The 12,420-nt window shown below is 43.8% G+C and overlaps 1 protein-coding gene across 1 annotated transcript in view; it reads right to left on the bottom strand.

Annotated features, from left to right (window-relative positions):
• Positions 1 to 12,420, bottom strand: part of PUR2 (Glycinamide ribonucleotide (GAR) synthetase) — a 69,642-nt gene that overhangs the window by 36,906 nt on the left and 20,316 nt on the right. The gene's annotated exons all lie outside the window — the stretch shown is intronic.

Here is a 12,420-nt window from a genome sequence, read left to right as displayed (position 1 = left end):
CATTCCGCAATCATTCTCTTCATTTTGGTTGACCCACAGCTAGGCTTTGAGAGAGACAGCTTTAAATTGTCTCTTGATGGGAGAAATACGGCAATTGTGCTCCTACTTTGGTATGTGACTAATGACTTTTGTATTTTGAATCTTGATTGTCTAATGCATTATGCAACCTAGGTAACAAGTTTTGTAATCTATTGCCCACTCAAATGTTGATTTTGCGGCATGCATATTAGCAATTGCCAATTACTTAACCTTAATCTTTTAAATTTGAATAAAAACGCATTGCCATTCGAGTCCTCTCGCAAGATTGTAGTTCAGGGCCTGCTGAGAGGAACTAGAGCACATGGGCTCTCTTCCACACCAAAAAGAGAAACAAGCTCACAACTGCCCAGTTGGAGCGTTCAGTGTTTTGCCATTGTAATCTCCAACTTCTTGAGAGGACCACTCTGTTCCCTGAGCCTTCACAGGTAAATTAGTAATGATTAGTATTATGTATAATTAACTTTTTAACCTTGAGTCCTTGACACTTGACATTGCTAATTTGCTTGGAAGTTGGATTGTAAATTGTGATATATATGAAGTTTGAACATTGAATATATTGAATCTCCTCTCATATGATATATCTTTATCTCGTTCACCTTTACAGATGAATGTTGAAAAGATTGATATAGAGAAGGTGTGTGACATTCCGCAGATACCACTGGAGGAGCGGGATATCTACTCCATGCTCTATGAGGAGCTATCGGCACAAGTGCATGAGACTCGTGCACAGAGGAGGGTTAGAGTAAGAGCCACACGTAGTCATGCATCATAGGCAGTGTCAGAGCCAAAGTCTGAGGATGAGACTGAGGCTGCTTCATCAACTTCTCAATCAAGGACCTCGAAGTCCAACGAGGAGATGGTGCACAGATCCTCAGAGTCCGGATGACTCATGATATACAAGAGTCAGTTTAGCAGTGCAGAGTCCAGACTAGAGTTGTCGGTTGTTCATTGATGTTGATACTTATAGCCTCACTGGACTTTGGAGTTTTGACAGATAATAGATTATTCACATGACATAGTTACTATCATTGTATCTTGATCCCACTTATTATGCATCTTGATTCTTGTTTCATTGTTCTTAATGTCAGTCTTTACTGCTCTTTAAAGTTTAGATCATAGATTATTCATAAGTCATAAATTCTAATTCATTTTGTTACCTTATATTTTGAAAATTGAGTCTTAATTGTGTTAAGCTGTCTTAAGTTTCAACCATTGAGTCCTCAGTCTTGACTCCTCAATCTTCACTCCTGAGTCGTGACTCGTAACTCGTGAAATGTGTAATGAATCATGATTTTAATCATATGACATGAAGACTTAAAGTTTTATATGAAATTTGAATACATGTTATTATAGACATTGATATATTTACATACCCACATATTACTGTATTTTTTTAGTGTACAATCCAATCCGAAACGTCGTTTCCCCGTTTCCAAAATTTGGCCAAAACTGCGAAACTCCGAAACTCCGGTTTTCCTCGTTTCCGTTTTTCCCGTTTCCGAAACTCCCTCGTACTATGCTAGGAATCAATCCTACACCATGTGATAGCAATTTGGAGCCCTCCAAGAGCAAGTGACAACAACCCAAGGTCATCCTAGTGCAGGTGATAACAAACAATAAGAAGCAACTGTCTTTTTAGTGGTCCTAAGCTATGAGTAACAACTTCCATGGCTATTTCAATAGGCCAACAATAGTTTTTCAACATTTCTCACAATCAAACTCTAAAATTTCTCTCTACAACATTCTTTCTCATCCCCCAACTATCTCTCAAGTTATCTCAACATTTTCCGGCACTTTGAGTCATCAGAGGAAGATATTTTAGTCAATCTCTACTATAAACCCTAATTTACAATAGAAATTAGGGTTTCAAGAACCACTTTAGAATGCATGCTCAAAATTAACAGCTAGACTTAAATTCCAACAACTGAAATTGAGGAATTTGAGAGAGATTCAAGAGACTAGCCAACCAATATCAAATTTGGGGTTACATTTGTCTTCAAGGAGCAAGGTAAAGGCCAATCCCTAAGCAAACCAAGGGGCAAATTGGTTTGGAGCCTTGCTCATCAATTTTTACAGCAAGAGACACTTGGATTAGAGAGGAGATCAAAGGATCTCATTTATACTCCATCCATTTGTAATTAAAGTTAATGAAATACCGCAAGGGGCACCAATTTAGGGACCAACAGGCTAACCAATGTCCAAGATTTTATGGCAAAGTGTGCATTTCAATTTTGTGAATTTGTTAATTGCTATAATTAGTGCTTAATCTGATTATTTACCACCCTAACCAAAGAGGAAGGCTAGTTTCATGGTTACACGGCTGGGATACCATCAATTCCCTCGAATTGGTGGGCCTAAGATACCTAGTTGAAGGTCAAAAGCTTTGCTCTCGTGCTGAAATTGTATTGAGCTGAGCATTACAACAAGAATATCTTTAGGTGGTGAAACGGGATCAAGCAAGAATGATGCCTCTCAATCTGAAAGTTCACAAAGGGCAATTGATGCATAGCAAGGCCAACTTAAAAGCGCCAATCTAATGCTTTTGGGACAACAGGACATGCATACAGTTATGGGGCAACCAAATTACTTAGGTGGTGGCACTAGTTTCCATGCTATGGTGGGTCAAGGACCGTATACGAAGATGTATGGTATAACTCCTTATGGTATGCAGCAACCAATGCGTGGTGTGCAAGGCCCAATGTATCCAAGTATGGTTAGCAATGTGCATAACCCCATGTATAGAAATATTGACCTGATGTTGGGGCACAAAGTGGCAAGTTTGGCAACGTATATACATAGCCCATTTTGTTTGGGACTCATGGTATTACTGCTTGCCATGCAAATGCTCCATATAGTGTTGGCCATGAGGAAAAATACAACTAGTAATGCATGCAATGTATGGGAAAATGTATCTTACTATGGTTGATAGTATACAAATTCCCCTACACAATCACATTGCAATGGTCCAAAGTGCAAACAAGAATATTTCCTTATGTATCTCGTGCTCCTAGCATGTTAGGTACACATGAGGGACAAGTCAATCGGATGCAATGTTGAATATTACTTAAGTTGGAATTGCAACAATGTGAAAGTATAAAGCATCACAATGCTTAAGGGGAAGAACGGCCTACAACCTAGTGGAGGTTTTGAGGCAAATAAAGTTAGAGGTAAAGTTTTCATATGCTTCTTGGTGAAGCTTCATTATTGTTTCACCAACAGATGCAAAGTGGATAGAAGAGGATGACTTGGCAGGCCATCCTCACTTATTGCAGCTTTACCTTGATGCCTTTCAGTTACAGTCGACTTTAGTTCAAACTCAAACAAGTTCAGTAAAGCAAGGGTCCGGAGTATTGCCTAATGCTCAAGGGCAAGGTAGCACTTTCACTCTACGAGTTGTGAACAGCTCTCGTATATAGTGAATCTCGGATATATTCAGCATGCATCCAAGGTGTCGTACTAACAATATATCTACCATGAGGTCACTACTCAATGTACTAGTCACTATGAGATGTATGTAGATGAGTATGAGTTTCACCCGAGAACTAAAACTATACTTTTGCATCACTTATGATCAGTTTGGCATATGTTTTTGCCTCAGTTTTGAGATCAATTTCAGCTCAATTTGAGAACCGTTTATGGTCACTTTTGAAATCAATTTTTGCATTAATTACTAATCAGTTTTGAGATCAATTTCAGCTCAATTTGAGAACCGTTTATGGTCACTTTTGGAATCAATTTTTGCATTAATTACTATCAATTTTTGCAATCGGTTTGTGATCACTTTGGGGTTACATTTGCAACAATTTGTGATTAGTTCTCAGATCAGTAAATGATCAATTTATGATAAGATTATGCTTAGTTTTCAATCTTTTACAGTTGGTTCCATGGACAGCAACATGTTAGTAAATGCCATTGACAATCAGTCATGGTTTATGCTAAGAATATGCTTTACTATGGTTCTGAAGTCAGAACAGTTAAGAAACATGAGTTATGGATGCATCCAATGGGTTTCTGACAACAATTTTGGACTAATTTTCAGTTTTATGATATGTATATGCTAGCTAGAAATTTTCAGCAAGTTTGGGATACATGGCATGATTAGACAATAATGGCCAATATTGTGATTGTGATGTCTTAATGGAGATTCCAATGCACTATGTTTTTCCTTTGGCACAATGCAGCGCGATCAAGGATGATTACAAGGATTTCAAGGGAGAGGTCTATCACGAGGACTTGAAATTTTAAGATGCTTTAATCTTACTGATAACATTTGATCAAGATATTAAACAAATGTGCAAGGTGGTTTGGCACATGTGATGCACATGGTGGTTATTTTATAGTAACAAGCCAAGGACCCCAAGGATGTACTGGGTGCCAAAGGCAAAAGTTGTAACTCCGTGTAAGATTTCGACCTAGACCAATTTATTGGCCACTAATATCAATGGTGATATTAGAGACTACGCATTAATGAATTAATTAATGCCAGTCTAAGGGCTAATAACTGCTCAGGAATACTTAAAAGACAAATTGGCTTAGCCAATTTAATTATTGGTTGGTGAAATTATTTTTTTGGACACTAGAATAATTACTAAATTATATTTTGAAAATTAATTTAATATTTTGAATAATACTGAAAATTGGGATTAAAATGTTGCTACTTGGCAAAACTTGCCCATGCAAGTGGGAAAAACGTTTTTAGGAGCTGGTGGAAGTCTATTCTAGCCATTGTGAGAGAGAAGAAGGCTATTAGAGAGCAAGGAGAGCCTACTGATGTGATTTGTAGCCACCAGGGATTAGTCCTACAGCATGTGACAACAATTTGAAACCCTCTAGGCGCAGGTGACAACAGCCCAAGGTCCTCTAGTGCAAGTGACAGCAGACATGTCACAGTGAAGCAATGCGGAAGCGAATGATTATGACAAAGAGTGAACGAAGACAAAGAGTGAACGAAGAGAGAAGAGAGAAGAGAAAGAGAGATAGAGACAATGAAACGCAGAAAATCTGCAGTGAAGAATGTTATATAGGAATGCACAATTATACACGGGTGCAGAGAAAATATCTGCATATGTTTCCACCTTGAGGACCTCAATCTCTGTCAGCCCGAGTGATGTCTTCGTCACCAACAGGCTATAAACTATCAGATACCAGTACTGACAATGTGTTGGAGGACTACAGCAAATAGCAGAAAAGAAAGGCTAAAAATAACCAAGTCGGTCGGCTGCACTAAATGTAGCCGACTAGTGCAAAATTGTCCGACTGCACCTGCTAGTCCAACTGCACCTGCCACGTGGCATCTGCCCTGGCTGCTAACGTGGCTATTGTGCTATACTACTTGCTGCTCTGCATCACTCCTGGTTGTCCAGGGAATGACAATCTCTAACACCCCCTCTCAAATCTTGGACAAGTCATAAGGCTCTGAGGGATTTGACATGTCTCTGAAGAAGAGCCTGAAGAAGCACCTTCGTGAACAAATCTGCAAGATTGTCCTCCATCTTATAGTACTCCACACCGACAGTTGCATCCAGAAGCTTCTCCTTGATAAAGTGATATTGGATCTCTATGTGCTTTGTCCGGGCGTGGAATACAGGATTCCATATCAAGGCAATGCAACTCTCGTTGTCGCACTGCAGAAGAGTAGGACGAGACTGGGGAAAATCAAGCTCCTCCAACAATCTCCGAAGCCACACAACCTCACATGTGGTGGAAGATGCGGCCTGATACTCCACCTCGAGGGAGACTGTAGGCTACTTCTTGCTACTCCAAGAGATAATAGTAGCATCCACGGTAAAACAATAACCTGTAGTAGACCGCCTTTGATCCACATCGCCAGCCCAATCTGAATCACTCCAACCTATGAGAACAAGATCAAAAGCACCTGTACCTGCTGGATAATGAATCCCTAAGTCGGAGGTCCCCCTTAGATACCGTAGAATCCTCTGCGCAACCTGCCCAATGCACCTGCTGAGGCATACTCATAAACCCAACCAAGAGACCTACAGCAAAACATAGATCAACCTGTGTGTTGAGGAGCCAATCAGCTGACAGTAGTGAGTAGCATCCACCAAAGGAGAATCTGCATGTGAAGTGGCCTTCCAGTTCAGATCCATAGGAGTAGAAATAGACTGACAATCCTCCATCTCAAAAGTCACCAAAAGCTCCAAAACATATATATCTGCTGAGAGATGAAAATTCCCTTCTGAGACAAAAATCTTAGAGCCCAAAAAGAAATGGAGAAGTCCTAAATCCATCATCTCGAACTTCTGATATCGGGCTGCCTTTGTCTCTGCAACCATCTGGGTATGAGCACCTGTAATAATCAAGTCATCAACATATAAAACAAATAACACATGACCTCCCTCCGAAGTGTGCACATAAAGCTACGGATCAGCCCTAGAACGTCGATATCCCAACTTGGCCTGGAGAAACGAATCAATCTTCTCGTTCCAAGCATACGCCATACAAGGCCTTCTTTAACCTGTAAACCTGCCCATCTGAAGAATCAAATCCAAGAGGCTACTCTACATAGATCTCCTCCTTCAAATCACCATTCAAGAAGGCCGACTTCGCATCTAACTGAAAAACAAGCCATCTCCTATGGCCAGCCAAGGCAAGAACAACACGAATAGTCACCATGCAAGCAGTAGGGGCAAAGGTATCATGAAAGTCAACACCCGGGCGCTGTGCAAAACCTTTAGCAACAAGGCGAGCCTTGTGCTTGTCCAAGGAGCCATCACTATGGTACTTGGTCTTGAAGATCCATTTGACGCCAATCACCTTCTTATAAGAGGGACACCTTCTTATAAGAGGGACGGGGCACAAGGAACCAAGTGTCATTCCGCTCAATAGCCTCCAACTCGGCTTCCATCACCTTCCGCCAATGATCAGGCTGCAAAGCCTCCTTCACTAATGTAGGCTCTCTATCCTGCATAACACGAGACATCAAATAATAATTAGAGCAAACAAACTCCATAGTATGTGCTGTTGAGCTAAAATATGCATTACTTGCTAATTAGCCTCTTAAACAGCCCCAAAACACACTAAAAATACTCTTTTAGAGTAAAACCCTAAAGCGGAGAGCGGTTCAAGAAAGTTTAGTGGAAACCCTAATTTTTGGGGCGCCCTTCCACATCTATAAATAGACAGGCTGCCCCCATTCAGCAATCATCCTTGTTTTGCAGGTTACACCAACCCACACACCCTCTGCTGCTGTTGGTGCCCAGTTTCCAGCCTGCAGCCCGCCTCCATCTGCTGTCCAGCCATCATCGACTGCAGCCACATCATCTTCAGACTGTCCATTGCTGTAGGCGACAACTCTCAGCTACTGGTGACTGCTCCAAACTGTCCCAGACTGCTATTCAACCTGCTGTCCATTATCTCCAGGGTCAGCCAGCCTGCATTCTCAGCATTGCAGGCCCTGACACTCTCATACACTGTTTCAGCCTGCTGTTTACAGCAGACTGTACACAGTTTCCAACCCCCAATCAGTGGTAGACTGCCGCGTTTACCAGTTTCTAGCCTCCAGACTGCTGCGTTTTGGTGATCAGCCTGCTGTCATTCACTATTCAGCACTCCTACACTCCGACTGGTGGTCACAGACTTGGGATCCGTCTTCGGCGGACGTCACACTCCGACATTGCTCTACCCTTGAGCACACTGTACACTCTTGCAATCATCTACAGCATTCATTCACTTCAGAGTTGTGTTCTCTCTCTCCCTTCTTCTGTTTGTGTTTGAGTTTTTGTGTTTGAGTTTTGAGTTTTGCGTTTAGGGTTTGAGTTTTGCCCTCTGTGTCTATGTCTGTGTCTTTGTGTTTCTGTCGTGGTCGTACACTCTGTGTGTCCTCGGTGCAAACCCTAGCACTCTTCTTAACATGGTATCAGAGCCGATGCTCTTGTAAAGAGTATCCTGCGGATATTGTGGAGAGTTAGTCTTTGTGTGAGGCACACAATACGACTCGTAACCGAATCACAATGTCCCAGACACCTTCTCCAGTTCCTATGATGTCTTATCAGGCTTCTCCATCATTGGAGGCCCTGAGACGGCATTATGGACTCGGTGAGGAGGACGACACTCCACCTTCACCAGATTTCACTAACATGACAGAGGAGGACTTTGAGGAGTACTATCGCAACAAGTATAGTGATGTTTACACCCCTCCTACCAGTTTTGCTACCACATCCGGACCGGTTGGTGAGGCTGGCCACCTCTTCGATCATGGAGGACAAACGGCATTCCGAACGTCTGGCGATCCATCTTCATCATTTCAGCCAGGTCCAATGTCAGGTTTGTACAATTCTTTTGTTTTGCACGAATCAAAACCGTCACATGTTTCTTCTTTTGAGGTACAGGATCCGGATGGCTTTGCGTATGTGAACTTCAATAGAGGGGGCTCACGAAGCAGACAAAATTCAAGTACATCTACAGCTTCTGTTTCATTTAAGCATATCACACACACTTCTCACTTCCCTCCCATCCCACCCTCTTCTATATCACACCTCTCATTATCTTTCCAAAACCTTGGATTACACTCCACATCTGCATCACACACCCTAGGGGTTGGATCTTCCATCTCCGCTCCTAGCACCTTTTCCTTCTCCATCCCATTCTCTACCTCTTTGCACCATGGTACTTCGTTAGGGGGAATGCCACCCTTTAACACAGTGTCTCTCACCTTTCAGCAAATGAGCACGCCCATCACTCCTGGGTCGACTGTGATAGGCATCCCCGTCACTATCCCCAGCTTCACATCTCCCATGACCACTCATACGCAGGGGTTTCCATCCTCAGCTTATGGTGCGTCTTCACACTCTCCTTGGGTTACACCTACGCGGGGATTCCCATCTTCTGCTCCCCGTGTTCCCATCCCACCTCCTTGGGTTCCTCATGTGGCTACCATGCCCATGCCTAGTCAGCCCATCCCTACCTATGGATCCACCTTGCACACTACCTGCATGCCTAGTGGGCACTCTGGGGCCCATTCCCAAGTATACTCCACTCCCCCATCCTACCCCTACTACACTTTTTCACACTATCAACCTCTGAACACTACCACTCCTGTTGCAACGGCCAAGAATGCCTTCACGGATAAGACACGTTTTAACGGGTCAAATTTCACTACTTGGTCGAATTTCATGCAACAAGTGCTTGAGTCTCAGGGTCTTTGGGACCTTGTCATTGGTCTAGAGCCTATGCCGGACCCTCCACTAGCTCACCCTGACTACATCCGTCAATGGAGAGTCCGTAATGCTACAGCCAATATTGAGCTGATGCAGGGATTGCTTCCTGAATTTCACTCTCAGTTGCAGCACTTCCCGCTCGCCTCAGAGCGTTGGAGTCACCTTCTCGACTGCTATGCGGCTCATGATCGTACTCGGTGCATTAATCTCGACTTTGAGCTTCAAGAGTTCTCTCTTAAAGTAGGGGATGATCTGAAAGTCAAGCTAGCTGACTATAGGCGGTTACTTGCCAAGTTCGCCACTATTGGCTCTCCAAAGTCAGATGATGATCAGGTTACATTCTTCTTGAGTAAGTTACCCGCAAAATACTTCGATTTCATTCAACACATCATCTCCCAACCTCAATTGCCAGCCTTCTATGAGTTTGAGTGCCAATTCTTGCGTTACGCAAGGTTGCATGATCAAGTTTTCAAGAAATCCTCATCACAGCCTTATTCAAAGCAGAGGGGATTGGTTGCCTCTTCTTCGGGAGGGAAAACCACCAGTGGCAAGAACTCGCTAGATGCGAACGCAAGCCAATCAAAGGGTGACTCCTCTTCCTCCGATGAAACCAAAGAATCAAGACCTATCTGGCAGCAACTCCCTAAGAAAAACCGGTTTTGCACACACTGCCAGAGAGCAGGCCATGTAGACGAGAAGTGTTGCTCCACGGCCCAAGTTCTTCCACCTAAAAAGCCTCAACAGACCGCTGCAACTTCACAGTCCAATGGGGCTACACCTTCCGCTGCTGCCCTATCTGCTCCTTTAGACCCCACAGCGACTGCTGGACATGTGGCACCCGGACAGCCTCAGTGGCCATCTTTCTCTACTCCTAAAGGATTGGTTGATCGGTCTACAAGTTCCGATCCCGTTGCACTTCATGCATCTATCTCACCTTCCTCCCTACCTCGTCAGGCGTTCCCTTGGAACAGCCCTGCTACTGGACGTACGCGATGGTAGCCACCTTCTTAGACTAGCATATCTCTAGGTCCTTTCGGATACCCTAGGTCAGTCTAGCATTCATTTTTCGCACTCTTAGAGTCGGGCCCATAGGATTTTTGTCTCTACATTTTAAGTCTTTCGCTGCATTTACTCACACACATATACACATTTGCATCTTTGCACTTGTTCCTTCAGTTAGCTTTTCATTTTGTTTTGTTTTGTTTTTGGACCATCTCACTACTGACCTCTGTGATTGCAGACTGTGACCTCCTTTGCAAGTTTTGTTTTCAATGTAGGACTAACATGCAGGTTTGCCCAGTCCTACCTGGGCTCGAGACTTAGGATGTGTGTCATTCCTTCATGGTTTCATCATCCTTGGAGTTTTGCTCTTCTACCAGCATAGAGGCTTTCCCTCCCGAGGCGGATCGGGCAGCATCTCTCTTAATGCTATCATGGCGGTGATTTCTACCTAGCTCTTCCAACTGGGATGCTTCCTCCTCCTCTTCATTCCTTATGGTTCTCGACACCACACGAAGACCGACATCAGGCTCCTCTTCCTTCTTCGGCATCTACATCTAGGTTGAGAGGGGGTTCCTACCCTTCTTGGTATTCTACACGCTTCAACACTTTGTCTTCGACATCAGCTTCTCCCCCCTGTTGTACCTTACCCTTTGCATTGCATGATTTTATCATCTTTGTACTAGGGCGCTTGGGCAAGTGAACAATTTTCCCATAAGGAACACTGTCCAAGTGGCACCTGCTGCATGAGCATTCTTCAGTATGTAGCATACTTTGCATCTCATTGTGCAAAGCACCACTTGAGCGAACCCCAAGCTGTTTCCACCGGCGGCTGTTGTTACCACACCACTATCCTTCATCACATGGATACCTCATCACCTACTTTTCCTCGTCATCGACACCTTGAGTGGATAGGTTAGCTTGTACTGTTTTGTGATGTGTTGGGTGTACCCTCCCAACTCCCGTCTTCTGGGTCACTTTTCCTCAATCGGCCACATCCCATAAAATTTACTACACTTATTCAAAAAAAAAAAAAAAAAACACACACACACACAAAAGTTCCATGTAGTTCCATCCGCCTTTGTAGGGCTTGGTAGGCCACTGGGCAGCCGACGTGCACCCTTTGTCCAATGCCCTATCCTCTCTGGGGTGACTACTTGGATTCCCTCGGTAAGATAACCATCGCCTCTGTAGTCTTGGTGGGCCACTAGGCAGTCGACGTGCACCCTTTGTTCAATGCCTTGGCTGCTTTGGGGTGGGACGCCTTGGGGTACATAAACATCACCATGGCTGGCCTAACCTTTCAGCTCAATTTTGGGCCTGAGAGGGGGTGTTGAGCTAAAATATGCATTACTTGCTGATTAGCCTCTTAAACAGCCCCAAAACACACTAAAAATGCTCTTTTAGAGTAAAACCCTAAAACGGGGAGCAATTCGAGAGTTTTCAGTGGAAACCCTAAAACGGGGAGCGGTTCGAGAAAGTTTAGTGGAAACCCTAATTTTTGGGACACCCTTCCACATCTATAAATAGACGGGCTGCCCCCATTCAATGATCATCCTTGTTTTGTAGGTTACACCAACCCACACATCCTCTGCTGCTGTTGGCGCCCAGTTCCCAGCCTGCAGCCCGCCTCCATCTGTTGTCCAGCCATCATCGACTGCAGCCACATCATCTTCAGCCTGTCCATTGCTGTAGGCGATAGCTCTTAACTGTTGGCGACTGCTCCAAACTGCCCCAGACTACTATTCAGCCTGATGTCCATCATCTCTAGGGTCAGCCAACCTGCATTTTCAGCATTATAGGCCCTGACACTCTCAAACACTGTTTCAATCTGCTGTTTACAGTAGACTGTGCACAGTTTCCAACCCCCGATCGGTGATACACTGCTGCGTTTACCAGTTTCGAGCCTCCAAACTGCAACGTTTTGGTGATCAGCCTGTTGCCATTTACTATTCAGCACTCCTACACTCCGACTGGTGGTCACAGACTTGGGATCCGTCTTCGGTGGACGTCACACTCCAACATTGCTCTGCCCTTGAGCACACTGTACACTCTTACATTCATTTACACCATTCATTCACTTCAGAGTTGTGTTCTCTCTCTCTCTCCCTTCTTCTGTTTTTATTTGAGTTTTTGTGTTTGAGTTTTGAGTTTTGCGTTTAGGGTTTTAGTTTTGAGTTTTGTGTTTAGGATGTGAGTTTTGCCC

Source organism: Lygodium microphyllum, chromosome 17, assembly GCF_053477565.2.
Source record: "Lygodium microphyllum isolate KBCC chromosome 17, Lygodium_microphyllum_v1.1.10, whole genome shotgun sequence".
Taxonomy (NCBI): Eukaryota; Viridiplantae; Streptophyta; class Polypodiopsida; order Schizaeales; family Lygodiaceae; genus Lygodium; species Lygodium microphyllum.
Note: the sequence above shows the minus strand (reverse complement) of the source record. Positions and strands in the feature narration are given on the sequence as shown.